General features: G+C 36.7%; 1 non-coding gene across 1 annotated transcript; it reads left to right on the top strand.

The window, feature by feature from the left end:
- Positions 1-807: 807 nt before the first annotated feature.
- Positions 808-914, top strand: LOC127098877 (small nucleolar RNA R71). Its single transcript, XR_007793561.1, has one exon. It is a non-coding gene; the product is annotated as a small nucleolar RNA R71 (small nucleolar RNA).
- Positions 915-21094: the final 20180 nt, after the last annotated feature.

Raw genomic sequence — 21094 nt, 5'->3', positions numbered from 1 at the left:
ATTTGCATGTCCCTTTGGATTAGGTTGCGGCTGTCCTGGTAATGTTCCAGCTGGAGCGGCTGGAGATGCTTGATGTTGAGCCACTTGTGAAATCTGTGTTTCAAGCATTTTATTGTGGGTGGCTAAGGCGTCTACTTTATTCGCTAGTTATTTAAGTTGCTCGCTAGTATGTATGTTTTGGTTCCAGAAGTCCTTGTTTGTTTGAGCTTGGGTAGCTATGAAGCTTTCCATCATCAACTCGAGAGAGTTGACTTCCTAGGCATGTTAGAAGCATTATTCGCTGGCTTTTGATATCCAGGCGGAACAGCTGGTGCTTGGCCAGGTGCATACAGGGCATTGTTATTCTTATACGAGAAATTAGGGTGGTTTTTCCAACCTGGGTTGTAGGTATTTGAATAGGGATTTCCTTGTGTGTAGTTCACTTGATCGGTTGGGACTCCTGCTAATATTTGACATTCTTGTGCAGTGTGTCCAGGGTTTCCACATAGCTCACAGTTTGGAGTTACAGCAACCACGGTGGTTGCGGGTGGTATGGTCAAGTTATCTAATTTTTGGACAAGGGCATCTACCTTTGCATGAACATGGTCAAGGCTACTGATTTCGTACATTCCACCCTTCGTCTGGGACTTTTCCACTAGAGTTCGTTCACCTCCCCATTGGCAATGGTTTTGGGCCATGTTTTCAATGAGTTGATAGACTTCGGTGTATGGCTTATCCATAAGTGCACCGCCCGCGGCAGCATCTATTGTAAGTCTTGTGTTATACAGAAGCTCATTATAAAATGTGTGAATGATCACCCAGTCTTCTAGACCGTGATGTGGACATATCCTCATCATGTCCTTGTATCTCTCCCACGCTTCGTAGAGAGATTCCACATATTTTTGCCTGAATCTGTTGATTTGAGCTCTCAGCATAGCAGTTTTGCTCGGCAGAAAGTATCGGGATAAGAAGACGTTCTTCAGTTCCTCCCATGTTGTAACGGAGTTGGAGGGCAAGGATTGCAACCAAGCCCAAGCTCTGTCTCTTAGTGAGAAGGGAAAAAGGCGCAGTCTTATCGCATCTTGAGATACACCATTCGCTTTTACAGTATCTGTGTACTGCACAATCTTGGTCAGGTGTTCATTAGGATCGTCTGTTGGATTTCCAACAAATTGATGTTGTTGGACGGCTGATAAGAGTGAGGGTTTTAGCTCGAAATCGTTTCGATTGATAGCGGGGGCAGCAATGCTGTTGTGAGGTTCTTGTTGAGAAGGGGTAGCGTAGAATTTAAGAGGACGATTTTGTGGTCCTTCTTCAGCCATGTTTGGTTTTTCTTCTGATTTAGGAGGAAAGGAGATATCGGGAATACCGTACTTTTGTTGATATTCGTATATTCGGCGTCTCACGTATAGGAAACACTCTAATTCAGGGATTGGTGGTGCTAAGTTATCGCCTTGTGAGCGAGTACTTGGCATACAATCAGGGAAAGAAAAGAGAGAAGATTAGTTTTTGTTTTTACCTTAGTCTATACTGTGCAACGAAAGAATCGCACTATTTGACTAAAACAGGTCCCCGGTAACGGTGCCAAAAACATGATGCTTGATCTGGCTATATATAAAATATAGTTTGTCGGGTACTTGACTGCAAGTGCACAATCTAGTCGCTTTAGTTTTAAAAGATATCGATCCCACAGGGACCTATGGTCAAACTAGTTTCACTAGCGTCACTATGTTTAGCTAAGGGAATTGATTAGTAGAAGTTAGGGGGTAACATAGTAAATATAAGGGGAATTTTTTGTTTTAAGAAAGAATTAATGGTAGGAATCAGTATGCAGCGCATTAATCGTCAGGGATTCGATAAGTCACCGGTGAATAGTTTAAATGCCAAATATCTCTCAGTAGAAAATGTTTATTTAAAAGACTTTATCTCACACTCTCGTGGTTGTTGATTCGGCCTATAACTTTTAGTTAGAATGTACGCTCTCGTTGTCCCATTTGAAGTCAAAATTACTTTTTGAAAATGAATAAGTTCTAATTGCTTTTAAAGTGCTCTCGCTGTTTTTAAACTCAATGCCTAATTTTTACTATCCAGCTCGAGCCTCACGCTCTCGCGATTGTTGGTTCTCACCTTAGTTAATTTCCCACTCTCGTGGCAAAATCGTATTAAATAGCTTTTCACGCTTTTGTGATAAAGTTAATTAAATTTAGATTAAAAACTTCAGCCTAAAAGGTTATTTGAGAAAAAGGGTTTTCACCGGTTATTATTAAATCACATCAAATTAAGTTGCTACATACCGATACCGGTAGTTTAGCCGGACATATTAAATAAAGCAAACACAAGGCATAAACAGATCAACATTGCGGCAAACATTCTTATAATAATAAATGGGCAATAACAGTAATAATTCAATAAAAACCTCGAGATCGAGGTAACAGAGTATATCGATTCTTGGAGTACTTGAGCAGTCCTCCACAAGTCGGTAGGCTTTGCTTCTTCAATACAAATTACTACTAAAATTAAATAAAGTGTAGTAGTTCCCCAGTGTAGGAAACTACTACTATGGCTAACTGGAAAACTAACTGGAAAAAGGGAAACTCTAAAAAGAATGGCGAATACAATAAGGCAACGGAAACAAGGTTGCTGGAAAGAAAAAATGTTGAAAGCTAGAAAGCTGAAAATTAAATTGCAGAGCGTAAATCTCAAAGTAGGCGTCCTCAATTTTTCCCATTAGGGTCCTTTATATAGTGTCCATTAGGTCTTGGTGGTTGAGAAAATCAAGGGAGACTTGGTCTTGAGTGAGGAATCTGTGGGCATAAGTTTGTTGGAGGAGATTTAGGCACGTTTGGGTGCCTGTGGCTGACTGTTTCAAAGCGTACTTTGTGGCCGCGTGACGCTCGTCATGGGCCTGTGACGGTCGTCACAGTCTGGGCCGTGACGAACGTCATGAATTTGTGACGGTCGTCACATCAGCAAAATCTGCATAATCTACTTTTCTGGTTTTTCTGTGCTTTTTTCACCTGTTTCTTCTTCTTTTTCTTTCTTTTCTTCATTTTTCTCTTTAGTGCATGGAGATTCAAATACCTGCAAAAACAACATGAATACTTGCGGAATAATCGGGATATTAATCGAAATGGTGTGATCTTTGAGTGTAAATTAAGGCAATTATCTGATGTGTTTCCGCGTTATCACATGTGACTTGTGGAATCCATCTGTTACATGGGCAAGTTTGAAGAAGATCATGGAGTGGCTAAGCTTGGATGTGGCTATCTTTATTTGATGCCTTGCTCTTCAAGTTAATATTGTATGCATTGTTTGTTGCTTGATTCTAATATCCAAGGGAATTTGGGGTTTCTATATGACATTCTTGTCTATTGGATTGCAGCCCATTGGTCAGATCTTTTCAACTCTTAACTTTTAAATTTATGCTTAGGATTAGTCTCTTCATCTCCTCCCCACTTCTTTTATTTCAAAGTCTCTCCCTCATTTTAAAAAGTCTTATTTGCTTGTACTAGTTATTTTGTTAAACTTTGACCACTTTGCAAACTAGAAACTTTGGCCTTATGCCATTGCATTTTCAAACTTCTTTTCTTAAATCATACTTGTGAATAAATTTAACTATACTTGACTTAAAATTTTCAAAAAGCCAAAAAGAATTAACTCATTCAAACCATTTTTCTAGGCCCTTGTGCCTTTCAAACTTAATTTTTTATTAAAAGCAATGCATCCATTTTGAAATTTGTATAACGAACTACGAGGTTTTGATCCCTCATTTTATGTTGGTACGTAGGCACAAGTCTGAAGGACTTGTCAAACATAAAAATATAATTAATGAATTCTTTTCTCATCCCCCCCCCATTCTATTTGTTTGTAAACATCACTTTGTACAAAATACATATGCACACAAGAAAGGGCTCCCTATGAGTACCTAGGACTCTTTGGGTGTTAACACCTTCCCTATGTGTAACCAACCTGCTTACCTATAATCTCTGGCATTTTATTAGTTTTGATTTGAAAACTTCTTATTTTTTGGGTTTTGTCCGTACTTTTCCCTTTTCCCTTGGAAACAATAAAAGCACGGTGGCGACTCTTGTTTTATTGGCGTCTAGCTTATCCATGGCTTGATGATCATGAATTTACCGCTACAATCATGTTCTATTATAATAGCTTTATGTTCCTTTTTGATAGTACTAGAGAGTTTTGATCCGTCTTATCATATAATTCTTTTCTTTTCTCATTCATTTTTTCACTTCTTTTCACAACAATTTTCTTGAAATTTTGGATCATATTCTCTAGTACCCTCACCCCAAACTTAAAATTTTGCTCACTTACAAGAGCAACCCCAAACTTAATATTTTTCATATACTTTGGGAACTATACTTCTACCTAACTCCAAAGATATGGTGGAAAGAAAATATCTTTCAAGTAATATGGATAATAATTTAAGGTTACGTCACAGAAAGAAAGGCTTAGGCTCAAAGTGGTTAGAAATGGATATACCTATTACTATAGGGTGGTTTACAAATGCTCAATGTTATAAACAAAAAATTGCATTAGTGTGTGTTGGTCAAACCAGAAAACTTAATCGGAAATATATCAAACCAGATAAGAGAACAATGCATGAATACAATCATAAAGAAAGAAAAGTGAACAATGGAAATATTTGGCTCAAACGTTATTGGATGAGGTATCTGTAGGTTGAGTACACGTCCGTTGATTAGTTTCTCATCTTTAGCCTTAAAGTTGTTAATTGCTATTGTGATGATCAAGTTTCTTTTGGATAATCTGTACAATGCTAAAGTGCTAAACTTGCAATCTGAAAGAAGAAAAACAGCTACAAACTTGCTTATTAAAAACAACATGGATCTTCATGGAAGGGTTATTCTTGAGTAGCTAATTTCTCTTGTGGATGGTCTTGAATAAAAATAAATTAAATTCTTCAAAACAAACACTAATTAAAATTGATGGGTTTCATCCCATTCAACGCCTCTTTTCCATCATTAGTTTGACGCTCAATGCTCAAAATACGCCAGGCGCAAGGGATACCCTCACGCCGGTGAAAACTCCTTTTTTCCTTATTTTGTGAACTTCGCTACCTTTCTATTCCAATTGATATCATGTCTCTATATCTTCAACATATGGTTTCCATTGATATGCATTAAACACCATCTTGAATATTAATTCAACTGTCTCCACATCTATTTTTGCCTTCCCGGTTGCCAAGAATGGGTGTTCGAGAATCAATGATCCTTCCAAATCATTTTTCATATCAATCACCACGACGTCTTTAGGGAGGTCAAACCATCGAAATGAACTAGCACATCTTGTACAATACTAAGCCTACTATTCAAAGATGAATCGGCCAAAGTGAGTGTCATGTTGCTTGGTATGATCTCTCCTATCTCCAATTCCTTAAAATTGCTCAGCGGCATCACATTAATGCTCTATCCTAAGTTACATAAATCATTTGGTATTTTTAACCCACCAATGGGTAAAGTGATGTTAAACTCCCTTGGATCCTTCATCTTTGGTGGAACTTCCGATGATTCTACTGTCTCCTCTTTCTCTGTCATGTTGACATGTTCTTGAGCCAACTTCTGCTTTCCACCTTTAAGAAATACCTGCATAAACTTAGAAAACTTGGGAATTAACTCTAAAATTTCATGAAAAGAGATACTTACCTGAAGTTATCTCAACACTTCTTTAAAATTTTCAAACATTTCAGCCTCATCCTCATGTACCAGTTTCTTTTTAATGATGGGATATGGTGTGTAATCTGGTAAAGGTGGGTTCGGTTCATTTAGGATTTTCTCCTTTATTCTCTTCCAATGAGAGTTTTTTCTATGAGTTGATCAATGGTGACTCCTCTTTCCTCTTTGTCACCTTGATTTACACTTTCCTCCTTTTCAATTCCACCTTCCTTTTTTTGATTTCCTCCTCTTGAACTCTTTCAGCTTTATCCTTTTAAGTAACTACCCCAAAATTTATATCCATAACCTTGCATGTTTCATTCTTAGGATTATCAACAGTGTTACCGATGAATCCTACACTTGATCTTGGCAAAAAATCTATTTGTCTGGATAGTTAACCAATTTGAGTCTCCAAATTCTTGATTGACGCATCATGGTTTTTGCTCAGAATTTCATGGTTCCTAGTTACCTGATCAAAGCTACTTTGAGTGAATTTCATAAAATTATGCAAAGTCTCTTCCAACTATGATGGCTTCCTTTGAAACAGAGCTTGTTGGCTTTGTTGCATACCTCGGTTGGCATTGAAATTCTGATTATTGCTCCAAAGGAAATTCGGGGGATCTTTCCAACCCAAATTATATGTTAGAATACAGGTTGTTCTTTTGAAAATTAGAAAACTGGACCTCATCACTTGTCCCTTCCAACGAGCACCTTTCATTCACATGTTCTTATCCATATAAATCATACCTAAGTGCTTGTACCTGGCTCACATTTGTTGTACCTAAGCTTCTCTCAAGTAGATTTTTATTTAACAATTCAATTTGAACTAAAAGAGCAGTATGGGTATCAAGAGGTAACATACCTTTAGGTGTTCCCACAGTTTCAAGTCTGAATGTACTTTCACTTTTCAAGTGGTACTTATTCATACACATCTTCTCAATGAGATCTTTTACTTGTGGTTCGGTCATTTGGAGGATAGTACCTCCCGCAGAAGTATCCAATAACATGCGAGTTTGGATATTGAGACCTTTGATGAAGTTTTGCATCTGCTCCATATTATTCATGTTATGATTTAGGCATCCGTGCAACAAAATTTTGAATCTTTCCCAAGGGTCATAAAGTGACTCAATTACTTGTTCAAAATTGACAATTTCTGCTCGACACTCGGTAAATTAAGTTGTAGTAAAAAATCTTTCAAGGAATTTATCCTCCAATTCCTTCAAAGTCTGGATTGTTTCATTCAGAAGGCAAAGCAACAAATTTTTCTCCCTTCCAATCAGTGAGAACCCAAACAACTTCAATTTTTAACCTAGTCTTTAGTGACATCAGTTGGTTTACACATTGAGGCAGTTTCATAGAAGCGTGCAAGATGTGCCTATGAGTCTCTAATCGTGTTCCCGTCGAACATATTTTCTCTTAAACCTGAAAGTACAAAATATTTAATATCAAATTTAGCAGGGTCTGTCAGCACAAACCCTCTTGAAACATGTCCTTCCTCAGTTCGTTTACAGTAATTCCCCATAGTTAGGGGTTGTACAACTGCCATTATGACTTCTTCTTTAGAGTCATAAGAACTTGATAGTTTTTATACTTATGGTATTCCTCCTTCTAAAGTCGCTTCTCTTACTTCTTTTCTCAGAGCACGTACGGTTCTTTCAAATTCTAGATCCAATGGAATTAATGGCGATCCTGAACTGCGCCTACACAAACAGAAAACACTTTAGTAGAACTATGATAAACAATAAAAATAAATTAAAAATACTAAACTAAAGTGCACAAATATCACCTTGTTGAAAAATCAACTGTCCCCGACAACGACGCCAAAAACTTGATGACTTCTAAGCAAGTGTATTGATAATGTCAAAGTAATAAAAAGATCGAATCCACATGGACTACCTCCAAGCAAGGCAAATGTGTGAAATGTATAAAAACTATTAAAAAGGGGGATTTCGAGTTTTAGTGTGAAAAGTAAATAAACGAGTAAACAATGTCACGAAAGCGGTCAAGTTATGCTCTAGAATCCCCAATTCCTCTATTGTTAATGTTTGATGCGTTGTATGAATGATCTAATCACTATAACTCCACGATGAATTAACAAAACCGTTATAGTCAAATCCTCACGAAATAACTCACTAACCCTTACTCGAAGCTTATTATCCCTAGTCCGCCAGTGTAAGCAGGGTTAGGCCATGTATAGAATGTTAATTCTCAATGCCACTACTCGAGGTCTTCTATCTCTATTCAACTAGCATAAGTACAACAATTTCCCCTAGGTCCAACACATAGATTAAGGGTCAGTATTCCCTATGTGCCCAAAATCAATTTAAAAGAGTATCTCACATAAAAAAGCATTGAGAACAAAAAGCAATTGAATAAGATTATAGATCAATAGGTTCATACAATGGTCAAATCAAAATAGAATCCAACAATATAGAAATAGGTTCATCATAACACAACCTAACCTAGAGGAGCTTAGCTATTCATAGTGAAATAGCTAAAAATAACACAACATAACACAATTGTTAGATAAAAATAACATGAGAAGTCCCTTGAAGTGTTGGCCTCTGTAGCGGGAAATTCATGATCATCAAGCTATTGATAAGCTAGAGATCAACTAACAAGAGTCGCCACCGCGCCTTTATTGTTTGCAAGGGAAAAGGGAAAAAGTACGAACAAAACCCAAAATTACAAACAAAGCCCAAAAGTAAGAAGTTTTCAAATCAAAACTAATAAAAAGTCAGAGATCACAAGTAAGGGGGTTGGTTACACAGAGGGAAGGTGTCAGCACCCAAAGTGTCTTAGGTACTCTTAGGGAGCCCTTTTTGTGTGCATATATACTTGGTATAAAGTGATATTTACAAACATATCGAATGGGGGGATGAAAAAAGAATTCATTAATTATATTTTTGTGTTTGACAAGACCTTCGGTCTCGTGCCTACGTACCAACATAAAAATGAGGAATCAAAACCTCGTAGTTCGTGATACAAATTTCAAAATGGATGCATTATTTTTACCAAAAAATAAGTTTGAAAGGCACAAAGGCCTAAAAATGGTTTGAGTGTGTTAGTTCATTTTTTGCTTTTTGAAAGTTTAAGTCAAGTATAGTTAAGTTTATTTACAAGTTTGATTTAAGAAAAGAAGTTTGAAAATGCAATCGAATAAGGCCAAAGTTTCTATCTTTTTGCAAAAGTGGTCAGAGTTTAGAACAAAAGTAGTTCACACAAAGAAGATTTTGAAAAATGGAGGGAGATATTTTGAAATTAAAGAGATGGGGAGAAGATGAAGAGACTATCTTATGCACCAAATTAACAATTAAGAGTTGAAAAGATCTGACCAATTGGGTAGCAATCCAATAGACAAGAATGTCAATAGAAACCCAGAATTCCCTTGGACTTTTAGAATCAAGCAACACACAAATGCAAAATTATATTATCTTGTAGAGCAAGGCATCAAATAAAGATGGCCACATCCAAGTTTATCCATTCCATGATCTTCTCCAAAATAGCCCATGTAAAAAATGATTTTCCACAAGTCACAGGTTCAAAATAATAGCTTCACAATGATCACGTTGTAGATGAACTTAGAGAGGTCTTCAAAGATGTATCAGATGAACTTCAAATTGCAAGCACTTGATTTCTCAACAAGTTGGCATTGGCCAAGTCCTTTAGCATAGGAAGGTTGCCTAGATTCTAAGTCCATTTGTCCAAGATCAAGCCAACAGTCCACTCAAAAGTTTTTTAGGGTTTTTGTTATTATTATATACATTAATGGTCAAAGACCACACAAACAAGCAAAGTATACACAAACAAAATAATTACACAATATGGTCCAAATGGACAAAGTGAAAATTGCATTAACATAAACAATTAGAATGATATGAATAATGGCCAATGAAATAGAGTGCTAAAAGTAAATTGCATTAAAGTAAAAGCTTGAAATTAAAAGTTAGTAGTTAATTGGTTAGAATTTAGTATTCTTTTGCTTTTGCTTTTCATTTCAAGACATTCTTTAGAGAATACTCAACCCACTTATCACAAGCAAGAACCCTTGAACCAAAACATCTTCCAAAGGAAGGAAAGAAGGCCAAGTTTCCACACAATACCATGAAAGAGAGGAGACTTACAATCTCACTAACTAGAATGCTTATGCCTTTTTATTTCACAAATTTAGCGCTATGTTAAGCAATCGTAATTGGACTTATGTAGAAGTCACAACTATTTGAGGTCGGGCAATAGAATTTTAGTGTTAATGCATGTTAGAGACATAGTATAATGGACTATGCTCATGAAACATACCACACACAAAAAGAATATGCAAAGGGTGTGGTCTAATCTCATCCATACTCATGTCAATTTTTCAATCAACTAGCATTAGGACTTTGAGATGTCATAGGCCAAATGGAATGAATGAATGAAGAAGGGGAATAAGATGAAGTGGGAGGGGAGTGGATCAAATCACAAATTGGTCAAAGGAGGACTTTTTCCAAATTAATATCATCCATTCATTTTGGGAGATGGAATCTACATTCCATCAATCCCCTAAATCCAATGATATTAATTTGAAAAAGTCAAATCAACCTTGACCAAGGCTCAACAACAAGAGTTAAACATTAACAAGTCATCATAATTCGCCAACAAATTTATTTGGCATTTATTCAAATTAAAAATAATAAAATAGTGCTTTTAAATTAAATATGGTTTGTCCAATTCCTAAAATCTCATCAAAACACCAAAGAAATGGCCATGAGATTTATCATAGGTCAAACAAGGTCAAAGGACCTTGGAGAAAAAAAATCATAATTTTTGGACATTTAAAAATATTTTTAAACAATTAAAAACAAATGAAAAATCAATTACTTCATGAAAAATATTAATAGTGATCCAAAAAATAATTTTAATTCATAATATGAAATAGAAAAATATTTGAAATTTTTTGGTGAAAGTCCCATATTTTTTAGATCAATATTGAATTTAATATGAATTATTGAAAATAATGCAATTAAAATAAAAATAAAAATATCAGAAAAAACGTGGACCACTTGATCTCCCACATTAATTTAAAAGGGACGATCGTGATTAAAACAAAATAAGAGGATCCTATGGCTGTGAGACATGCCAGCGCATAGCTGAAGCTGTAGCTCCGGTCTTCTTCTCCGGTGGACCTCACTAGACTGGTCCTCCATCAACCATCACCAAAATTAAAAACAATGACATGATTTCAAAGTAAAAATGGCACTAAGCTCGAATTTGGCCTCAATTAACCCTAACTCCAAGTATATTGAGAGATACATGGAGTTGAAATTTGAGGTACATGAATTGAGTTGCTTCGATTTGGCCTCATAGCAACTCAATCTTGCCTACATTGGTAGGACTTCAGACAACCAAAGAATCAATAGAATTGAGCAAGAATTTGAGAGAATCGAAGAGATCAAAATTTCTGGAAAATACCTTCAATGGAGGTCTGGATTCAACTGATCTTGATCTTGCTTGTGCTTGATCTCACTCCACTTGCTTGCAGAAGAAGGATTGGATGCTTACAAGGCTGTGGATTCTTGGAGATTTGAATTTCAAAACAGTGGAAATTCAACCTCAAATTCAAATGAATTTCTCAGGTTTATCCTTTGCAAAATGATTGTTAGAGATGGGGGATCAAAACTGGCACGAATTTGTATTGATTGGTGAGCATACGAGGCTCTATTTATAGGTGAAACCATTGATATTTTCACACTTGAAATCACTTTCCAAATTTGGTCATTGAAGATGCATGGGTGCATGGGTGCACATAGGCCCATAAAATCATTGCAATAAGTCCACAAATGAATGTTAGATAGTCTGAATCCAGCTTGGATTGCAAGGCAAGTGTACATTTGGATTTGAAGTTTGACCCTTGCCAAGTGATGACACCATGTTCATGCCATGCGCAGCCTATGCATTCCTTGTCCAAAATGAATGAATTTGAGCTCTTTGGAAAGGTGAGATCAAGAGGAACAATTTTCCTGTTCAATACTTTTTCATTTGGAGCTTGGAACTTGGAGAAATTTGAGGTGGAAGTTTGAAAAATTTTGACATATAAAAATTTTTCTAAGTGTCAAGCCATATGTTTCAATATTCCACCTTGCTTAACTTTTCATCAAAGTTGTAGCTCTCTCAAAGACATTCAAAATGGTCACCAATTTCATGTCATTTGGATTTGAAATGATAGAGTTATGCATTTTTGAAGTTTGGAAAAATCACTTGGTCAATGGTATAGGTCAAAAGTGACCTATAATGTAACCTCATATCACATGCTCAAAAAAGTTGAATTAGCTTCCACTCCAAGCATAAAAGTTGAAGTAGACACATTGAATTTGGTTGTGCAACTTGTAAATCTTTCATCTCATAAAGATTGAGCAAGTTATGGCCTTGGTAAGTTGACTTTCAAATTAGGGTTTAGACAAAATGACCTATAATGTTTCAACATAGAAAATGGTTTTCCAAGAAAAACTAGCTCTAGGTCTCATAATGAAAGTTGTTTGTAATGTCATCTAGAGTAAGTTTTCTCTTCAAATAATTTTCATATGGTGAAAATTATAGGAGATAGGGTCTAGGGAGACCCAGTTTTGATCAGATGAATCCATTTAGCCAACCACCATCAACCAACTTGCTAACTTCCAATCCTCTTGACTTTCTTGGCTCATGGTAGATCATATATGCATAAGATGATGAATTTTGAAGTGTCCCTTGAGAAATTTGATCAATTGGTGAGATAGCTTATTGGAGAAGTTACTCAAGATACCCAGTCAAACTAGGGTTTCCAAGGCAAATCACCCTCGAACTCTTGAAGAAAACTTGATCAATATAACAGGTAGAGAACATTGGGACTCATATATGATGCTCGTACCCATTCTTGAATCAATTATTGGTTGTGCTCTTTGTTCATGAGGGTCTCAAACCCTAGATGTGAACTTGATGAATCAATGGAATCATGCCCTTCCTACAAAAGAGTTAGACAAATGCAAAGACATATTGTTGGTATTTTGGTTAGTAAAATGATAAAATACAAGTTTGGTATAATCACAAAGTGCTTGGTGATCTCTCCCAAAACCAACCCAATGAAGGAGGGGTAAGGAGGATGCCAAAGTATGATTCCAATGCTAATGCTTATGATGGAGTTACATGAGGGATCTTAGGGTTGAATTTGGGGTCTTACAGCTGCCCCTATTTAAGGACATTCTAACTGAGGAGGTGAAGGTTAAAATCTTCATGTCGACTCAGTAGAATGGGCTTAAATAACATAGAGAAATAAATTTTGGTCCCTAAGAGACCTCATGATGCATATGATTTGAATGCAAAAGTTAATTCTTTGTGGGGAAATATTGCCACAAAGGAAAAAGAAATCAGAGAGACCGAAAATCCGCAGGAGCATAATGCTTTCGTAAGGAAAACTCACTGGGGAGACAGAGACTCTGGGGAAAAAGGAGTTATGCGTAGGTCAGGCTACGACTTAAAACGACTGGGGATTAGAGGAATTCCATATGAAATGGAAAGACTCATCCAGGGAAATAACAACATCAGCAGGGGATACGAGTAAGTCAGGACAAAACTGAAATACTCGACTAGGGAAGATAAACTTCAACACCGGAGGAGCAGAAATCCATTATCTACTACTTGTTACTGGGTAAGGAGATAATGAAGATCTGATAGAGAGAACATCCGTCATCGGTTAGGATGAACATATCAAGGATGACTCGCTGAGGACCACCAGGAGGGAGTATTCATTACCGGTTATTGGGTAAGAATAGCCTTACTGGGAAAAACTGCAGAAAATATAGGATTTACAACTACCTATTACTAGGCAGAATACCAAGGGTGAGAGTATCCGTCATCGGTTAGAATGAACATATCAAGGATAAACTCAACAGGGAAGAAATTTCGTCACCGGTTAAGATGAACATATCAAGGATAGACTTGCCTGGAAATGCCAAGGAGGATACCCGTCATCGGTTAGGATGAACATATCAAGGATATACCAACTGAACAAAAAGGGTAGGAATTAAATCTATCGAAAGCTGGATAGACAACCGTCGGAGAGAAGATCTGTCACTGGTTAGGATGAACATATCAAGGATAGACTCTACGAGGGGACAAAGTAGGATTTACAACTACCGGTTACTGGGTAGAAGACCAATCAAAGAGAAAATCCGTCACCGGTTAAGGTGAACATATCAAGGATAGACTCTGAAAAGGGGATAAAGTGGGATTTACAACTACCGGTTACTGGGTAGAAAACCACAAGGAGAAGAAAACCTGTCATCGGTTAAGATGAACATATCAAGGATTAACTCTCTAAGGAACAAAATAGGGATTACAACCATATTTTTACTGGGTAGAATACCAAAAATGAGAATATCCGTCACTGATTAAAGTGAACATATCAAGGATAGACTCAGGCAGGGGCAAGAAAGATATCCATCTTCAGTTAGGATGAACATATCAAGGATATACTTCATGGGGACTCTATTCAGGAGAAAAATGGGTACTTTTGCCGGGTATTGGGAAAGAAGTAACAAACTGCAAACTAAGAAGAATATTACCAGTTACTGGGTAATAGACTCTTAGGGGACCAAAGCATTTATCTAGGTAAGAGCTAGAAAGAAAGAAATAATCAAGACTCAACCCAATGAGGACATAACTCAAAGGGAGTAATTCCATCCAGATAATCTACTGAAGAGCAAACTGAAATAACAACCATCCACGAGGAAATAAACTCAGTGGGGAAATGGAGAAAGGTTAAAGTCTTTCTGCCTAAGGGGCTGGCACTCTACAATTGAAGGAGGACAGACACCAAATTTGGTATGGGGATAAAATACCGCCATAAGAATATCAAACAAATCAAATATGAATATGCGAGATATGCAAATTATGAAATTATACGAATGTATATATATATATATATATATATATATATATATATATATATATATATATATATATATATATATATATATGTATATATGATGATTATGCTGACAAAACGATCACAAAGGATACTGAGGTGTCGCAAATAAATTGAACCACCGGTACAATCCTCGGTCAATCCACAAAATATGGAGACAACTGATGGATAACAGAGAGATCAACATCCCAAAGGTTCAAACCTAACTGGGGAAGGAGGAAATCTGCTGAGGATAGAACAATATCAACTTTGTGGGGAATTTTAGGTCAACACCATAAAAATGGGAGACAGCTCTACAAAGAATAATCATAACAAAATCTGCTCAAAAACCAGGAGGAAACTTTGACTGGGAGCAAGTTGAATAGCGATTGGTGGGGACACCAAAGCGATCCACTGGGGAAGATCAACCATCTCTGAAGATCAACCCTGCTGAGGAAATACGAACTTCGTTGGGGAAGGCCAAAACTCTATCGCGGAAAACAACACGCCGTATGGTATCTGAATCAACCAAATCAGCTGGGGACAAAGAAATTCCACTAAGGATCAAACACTCCACCGAGGAACTGAATCAACACTAATGTCTAGGGATACCCAAAGGGTTAACTGCTTGCGGAACCTCTGATGCTTCACACTTAAGGACTTGTTATTCATGGAAATGTTGTTGATATTCCTTTTACTTGCTTTGGAAAACTTATTTCTTTTATATTAAAGAAAACATGATTTTGATTTAAAAATTTAATTTCAAAATGATCATAATAAAATTTAAAACTATTGGCTGAAATAAATAAGAGTAGAAACAATTGGATAAAAGCTTAACTTTATTTAATGGAATGGTAGTCTGTAAATGATAAGATTCCATAGATTTTACAAAGTTGAAAATGGTAATTTACATGGAAAGGGGTTTCATTGAATACAAATGATCCTTAATCCCTCTACCAACTCTTGATATCCACTGTGCTCTTGACCGCTGTTGGGGTGATGAATCGATGTCAACCCCTTGTGCTCAAACAAACCTTCAAAACACTGAAGATCAGTAGAATGCAGTTACTTGCCATAATCCCTAATTTTTAGCATAAGTTGCCCTAACGTGGGGTACTCAACTTATCGGGAAACTATTTTTGTTTTATGTCTCTAATTTTTTGCCTGGATCGCCCTTTCGGGTTTTCAATCCACCGAGACGCTCATTTTTGCATAAGCCGCCCTTTCGGGTTTTCAACTTAGCGAGTTGTTCTTTTCTTTTTAGGCGAAGTATTTCTTGACTGCATCTGCGTTCATAGGACGAGTGAACTCTTCACCATCCATTGTTGTAAGAATCAATGCGCCGCATGAAAAGGCTCTCTTAACAACATATGGGCCTTCATAATTAGGAGTCCATTTTCCTCTGGAATCTGGCTTGAATGTCAAAATCTTCGTGAGCACAAGGTCACATTCTCTGAACACTCAAGGTCTGACCTTCTTATCAAAAGCCTTCTTCATTCTCTACTGATATAACTGACCATGACACATGGCAGTTAATCTCTTCTCTTCTATTAAATTCAATAGGTCAAACCTAGTCTGACACCATTTTGCTTCAGTCACTTGGCTTCCATGAGCACACGTAATGAAGGAATCTCAACCTCTACGGGGAGCACTGCTTCCATACCATACACAAGAGAGAAAGGGGTTGCCCCTGTTGAAGTGCGGATGGATGTACGATACCCATGCAAAGCAAATGGGAGCATCTCATGCCAATCCTTATATGTGACAACCATCTTCTGGATAATCTTCTTGATGTTCTTATTCGCAGCTTCAACAACCCCATTCATCTTGGGTCTGTAGGGAGAAGAATTATGATGTGCAATCTTGAAGTCTTTGCAAAGAGCTTCCACCATATTGTTATTCAAGTTTGATCCATTATCAGTAATGATCTTACTTAGCACACCATAACGACATATGATCTGATTCTTGATAAACCTTACGACAACTTGCTTGGTCACATTTGCATACGATGTTGCTTCAACCCATTTTGTGAAGTAGTCAATTGCGACCAAAATGAAACGATGTCCATTCGAAGCTTTGAGCTTAATTATCCCAATAATATCAATTCCCCACATGGAGAAGGGCCATAGGGAAGATATAACATTCAATAGTGTCGGAGGAACATGGATCTTATCAGCATAAATTTGACACTTGTGGCACTTCTTCACAAATTCGCAACAGTCAGATTCCATTGTCAGCCAATAGTAACCTGCTTGCAACATCTTCTTCGCCATTGCATGTCCATTGGAATGAGTACCAAAGGACCCTTCATACACTTCAGTCCTCAACAAGTTTGCTTCGTGTCTATCCACGCATCTGAACAAAACCATGTCAAAGTTTCTCTTGTACAGTATATCACCATTCAAGTAGAAATTACCGACTAATCTTCTCAAAGTCTTTTTATCTTTCAAAGATGCCCCTGGAGGGTAAACTTGACTTTGGAGGAAACATTTGATTTCGTACCACAACTTCTCTTCTTTGATTTCTTCCATAGCGAACACATGAGCTGGCCTATCAAGACGCGTCACAGATAAATTGGGAACTTCATTCCAAAACTTCACTACAATCATTGATGCCAATGTTGTAAGAGCCTCTTCCATCTGGTTCTCATCTCGAGGGATATGATGAAATTCAACCTTTGTAAAGAAAGTTGAAATGCTTCTCGCATAATCTCTATATGGTACTACACCAGGTTGATTTGTCTCCCAATCTCCTTTGATTTGATTCACATCCAAAGCAGAATCTCCAAAGACATCCAAATACTTGATTCTGAGATTCATGGCCTCTTCAAGCCCCATAATGCAAGCTTCATATTCTGCCAGGTTGTTTGTACATTTGAAAGTCAATGGTAGATGCGTGCCTTGAGGAGTGATAATCACTGCCCCGATGCCATTTCCATATTGATTAACAACTCCATCAAATACCATGCCCCAACGGGAACCAGGTTCTGGACCTTCTTCAAGCAATGGCTCATCACAATCTTTCATTTTCAAGTACAAAATCTCTTCATCAGGAAAGTCATGTTGTACTGACTGGTAATCTTCAATTGGTTGGTGAGCCAAATGGTCAGCCAAGATACTACCTTTGATCTCTTTTTGAGATCGGTATTTGATATCTTACTCTGACAACAACATCTGCCAACGGGCAATTCTCCCAGTTAAAGTAGGTTTCTCAAATATATACTTGATTGGATCCATTTTGGATATCAACCAAGTGGTATGATTCAACATGTATTGACGCAGACGCTTAGCAGCCCAAGCCAATGCGCAACAAGTCTTCTCAAGCATAGAATACCGAGTCTCACAGTCGGTGAACTTCTTGCTGAGGTAGTAAATTGCAAATACTTTCTTCTGAGTCTCATCTTGCTGACCAAGAACACAACCCATACTATCTTCTAGCACAGTCAAATACATGATCAACGGTCTTCCTTCAACAGGTGGAGACAAAATAGGAGGTTCAAGCAAATATTCTTTGATACTGTCAAAAGCTTTCTGGCAGTCTTCGGTCCAATCACAAGACTGATTTTTTCGAAGAAGCTTGAATATAGGCGCAAATGTGGCAGTCATGTAGGAAATGAATCTGGAAATATAATTCAAGCGGCTGAGAAAACCTCTAACTTGCTTCTCAGTTTAGGGCGCAGGCATTTCTTGTATAGCTTTGACCTTAGCAGGATCAACTTCAATACCCTTCTCGCTGATAATGAAGCCCAACAACTTACCAGAACGAATACCAAAAGTACACTTATTGGGATTCAAGTGGAGTTTATACTTCCTCAAACGTTGGAATAGCTTCAACAAATGCTCATAATGTTCCTCTTCATCAATTGATTTAGCAATCATATCATCGACATATACTTCAATCTCTTTATGCATCATATCATGAAAAAGAGTAGTCATTGCTCTCTGGTAAGTTGCACCAGCATTCTTTAGACCGAAAGGCATCACTCTGTAACAGAATATTCCCTAGGGTGTAATAAATGTGGTCTTTGTAGCGGGGTTTTCGTTACCTTTAGGTTTATTAACTAAACCAAAAGTCGACATACAATTCGAGTCGCCACCGCACTTTTATTTGTCCAAAGGAAAGGCTAAAAAGTGAACAAAAGCCAAGGTAAGAAGTTTTTCAAATCAAAAACTAATAAAAATGTCAGAGATCTGGATAAGGGGATTGGTTATGAAATGGGAAGGTTTTACGCACCCAAAACATCCTTAGTACTCTAAGGGAACCTCTTTTTGCAAATATGTGTTGTAGGGTGGTTTTTATGAAAAAGATTTGTGCAAAAGATTGGAGGGATGAGAAGAGAATATATTATATTTACAAATTTTGTTGTTTGAATGGATTAACCCATTGCCTACGTACCATCACAGAAGGAGGATCAAAACCTCGTAGTTTGGGGTAAAAATCTCAAAGGTTGGTGAATTGATTTGATCAAAAGCCTTAAGGTCTTTTGTTATCAAAGGGAGAAAACTCAACCTAAACCAACAATCCACCATGTGAGGAGGGCTTCAACACACTAGTGAGGGGTTAACCCTATAATAATCATGGAAGACTTATAATCCAATCACTAAGGATGAGGTGAGATTTACATCAACCACTATGATAACTCAAACCTATGACTAATGTTTTTGAAAAGTTTTAATAAGGTGGCCATTGGAACCATAAAACAACTTGAAGTGAGTTATATTTACAAGTTAGATTTATTTACAAAATGGAGTCAAAGATGGATTAAGATTTATTCACAATGAGTATTTAAGAAAATGGTTTTGAAAAGTCAAAGGCTTAAGGCCTAGGTTTCTAATTTGAAGGAAAGTCAAAGTTTGAAGAAAAAGATTTTTGGTTTGGTTAGAGTGGGGAGAAGAAGAGAAGGGCTAGTCCTAAAGCATATAAAGATAAGCGGAAAAAGATAAACCCTTGGAGTTCCTTTTCTTGGAATCATAGAGATGATTCAAGATGCTCCTTTCCTTTGGACTTATCACACAAACAAGCAATCAAACAATTTGAACTCAAGCTCCTAGGATCTCCATTTGGCTTGGCTCTTAACTTGGCTACTCATGACAATGGTCCTCTTTTCACAATATCATGATGGGATCCCTATCACACAAGAGCAAATATCAAAAAGTTCACAACACAATAAGAGGAATGGACAAAGAATAAGTTTGGATGAGAAGTCCTTTTGAGATCAACATAGAATTTTAGCATTCTAAAGGCATGAGGCCTAGTTGCTCTTCAACAAATTTTGCATTCTAAAGGCATGAGGCCTAGTTGCTCTTGAACTCCTTTAAGCATAGGTAAGTCCTAATTCTAAGTCCTTTCTCCTTTTGCATTTGGTTCACACAAAACAAACGTAAAGCAAACACAAGATAGCAATATATTTATATATAATAATGGGCTCAAATGAGCAAAATAAAAAATGACATAAACATAAAATATGTGCTCAAGTGAGCAAAAGGAAAATCAATATGAATAATGAGCAAGAAATAAATGGCATTAAAATTAAATGGCAAGAAATTAAATGCTCAAATTAAAGTTAGTAATTAGTGGAGGTTATGTTAGCTTGTCATAAGACAATGTAGCGCTATGTTAAGCAATCGTAAGTGGACTAATGTAGTAGTCACACCTATCTGAAGCCGGTCAATAAAAATATAGGCAAAGAACACAAGTTAGAGATCATGACTAGTAAGCCAAGCTCCATAAACTTTCCATGCCAAAACAAAAGGGGAAGGGCCTTGTATTGACTTTTGGTTATTTGCTTGACCAAGAAGCAACCTATCTTGGACACAAAACAACTCACTTGATCATGGATCATGTTGAGTTTGGTTTGGATCAAAGAAGGTTAAACCTCTCATTTGTCAAGACCAACCATAAGACTTTAACTCATTGGCCATTGATGGAAAGAAAGGGATGAAGATGAAAGGGAGGGGAAAAGAAAGACCACAACCAAATCCAATTGATCAAATGTGAATCAAATCAACATCAACCAACACCAAACAAAAGAGAAATGAAAATAACAAGTCAAAGAGTCAATGGTATTTTTTTTGGTATTTTTTGAATTAAAATAAAATGCAAATAAAAAATAAACAAATAAGGTCAAACCTCAAATTCAATTCGAATCAACTTCAAAGAGTCCAATTAAATTCTCATAGGTTCAACATAGTCAAACAAGCTCTGACTAATTTTCTCACCAATTTTTGAAATAAGAAAGTATTTAAAAATAATTAAAAACACTAAAAAATAACACAATATGAATTAAAATCTCAAATAAATCTCAAATCAAATAAGAAATTGATGAGACTATTTTTCATTGACTTATCATGATCCATAGGTGCTAGGAAAATATTTTTGGATTTTTTAAAAGTCAGAAAGTATTTTAAAATGATTTAAAAAAAATATCAAATGAAGTCACAAAAATGATTAAAAATCAAAATATGAAACTAGATTTTTCAAGAAAAAGTTTGGCATTGGTCTCATATTTTTATGA

The sequence above is a fragment of the Lathyrus oleraceus genome, chromosome 6, assembly GCF_024323335.1.
Source record: "Lathyrus oleraceus cultivar Zhongwan6 chromosome 6, CAAS_Psat_ZW6_1.0, whole genome shotgun sequence".
NCBI lineage: Eukaryota > Viridiplantae > Streptophyta > Magnoliopsida > Fabales > Fabaceae > Lathyrus > Lathyrus oleraceus.
The sequence above is the reverse complement of the archived record's forward strand: the minus strand, read 5'-3'. Positions and strand labels throughout refer to the sequence as shown.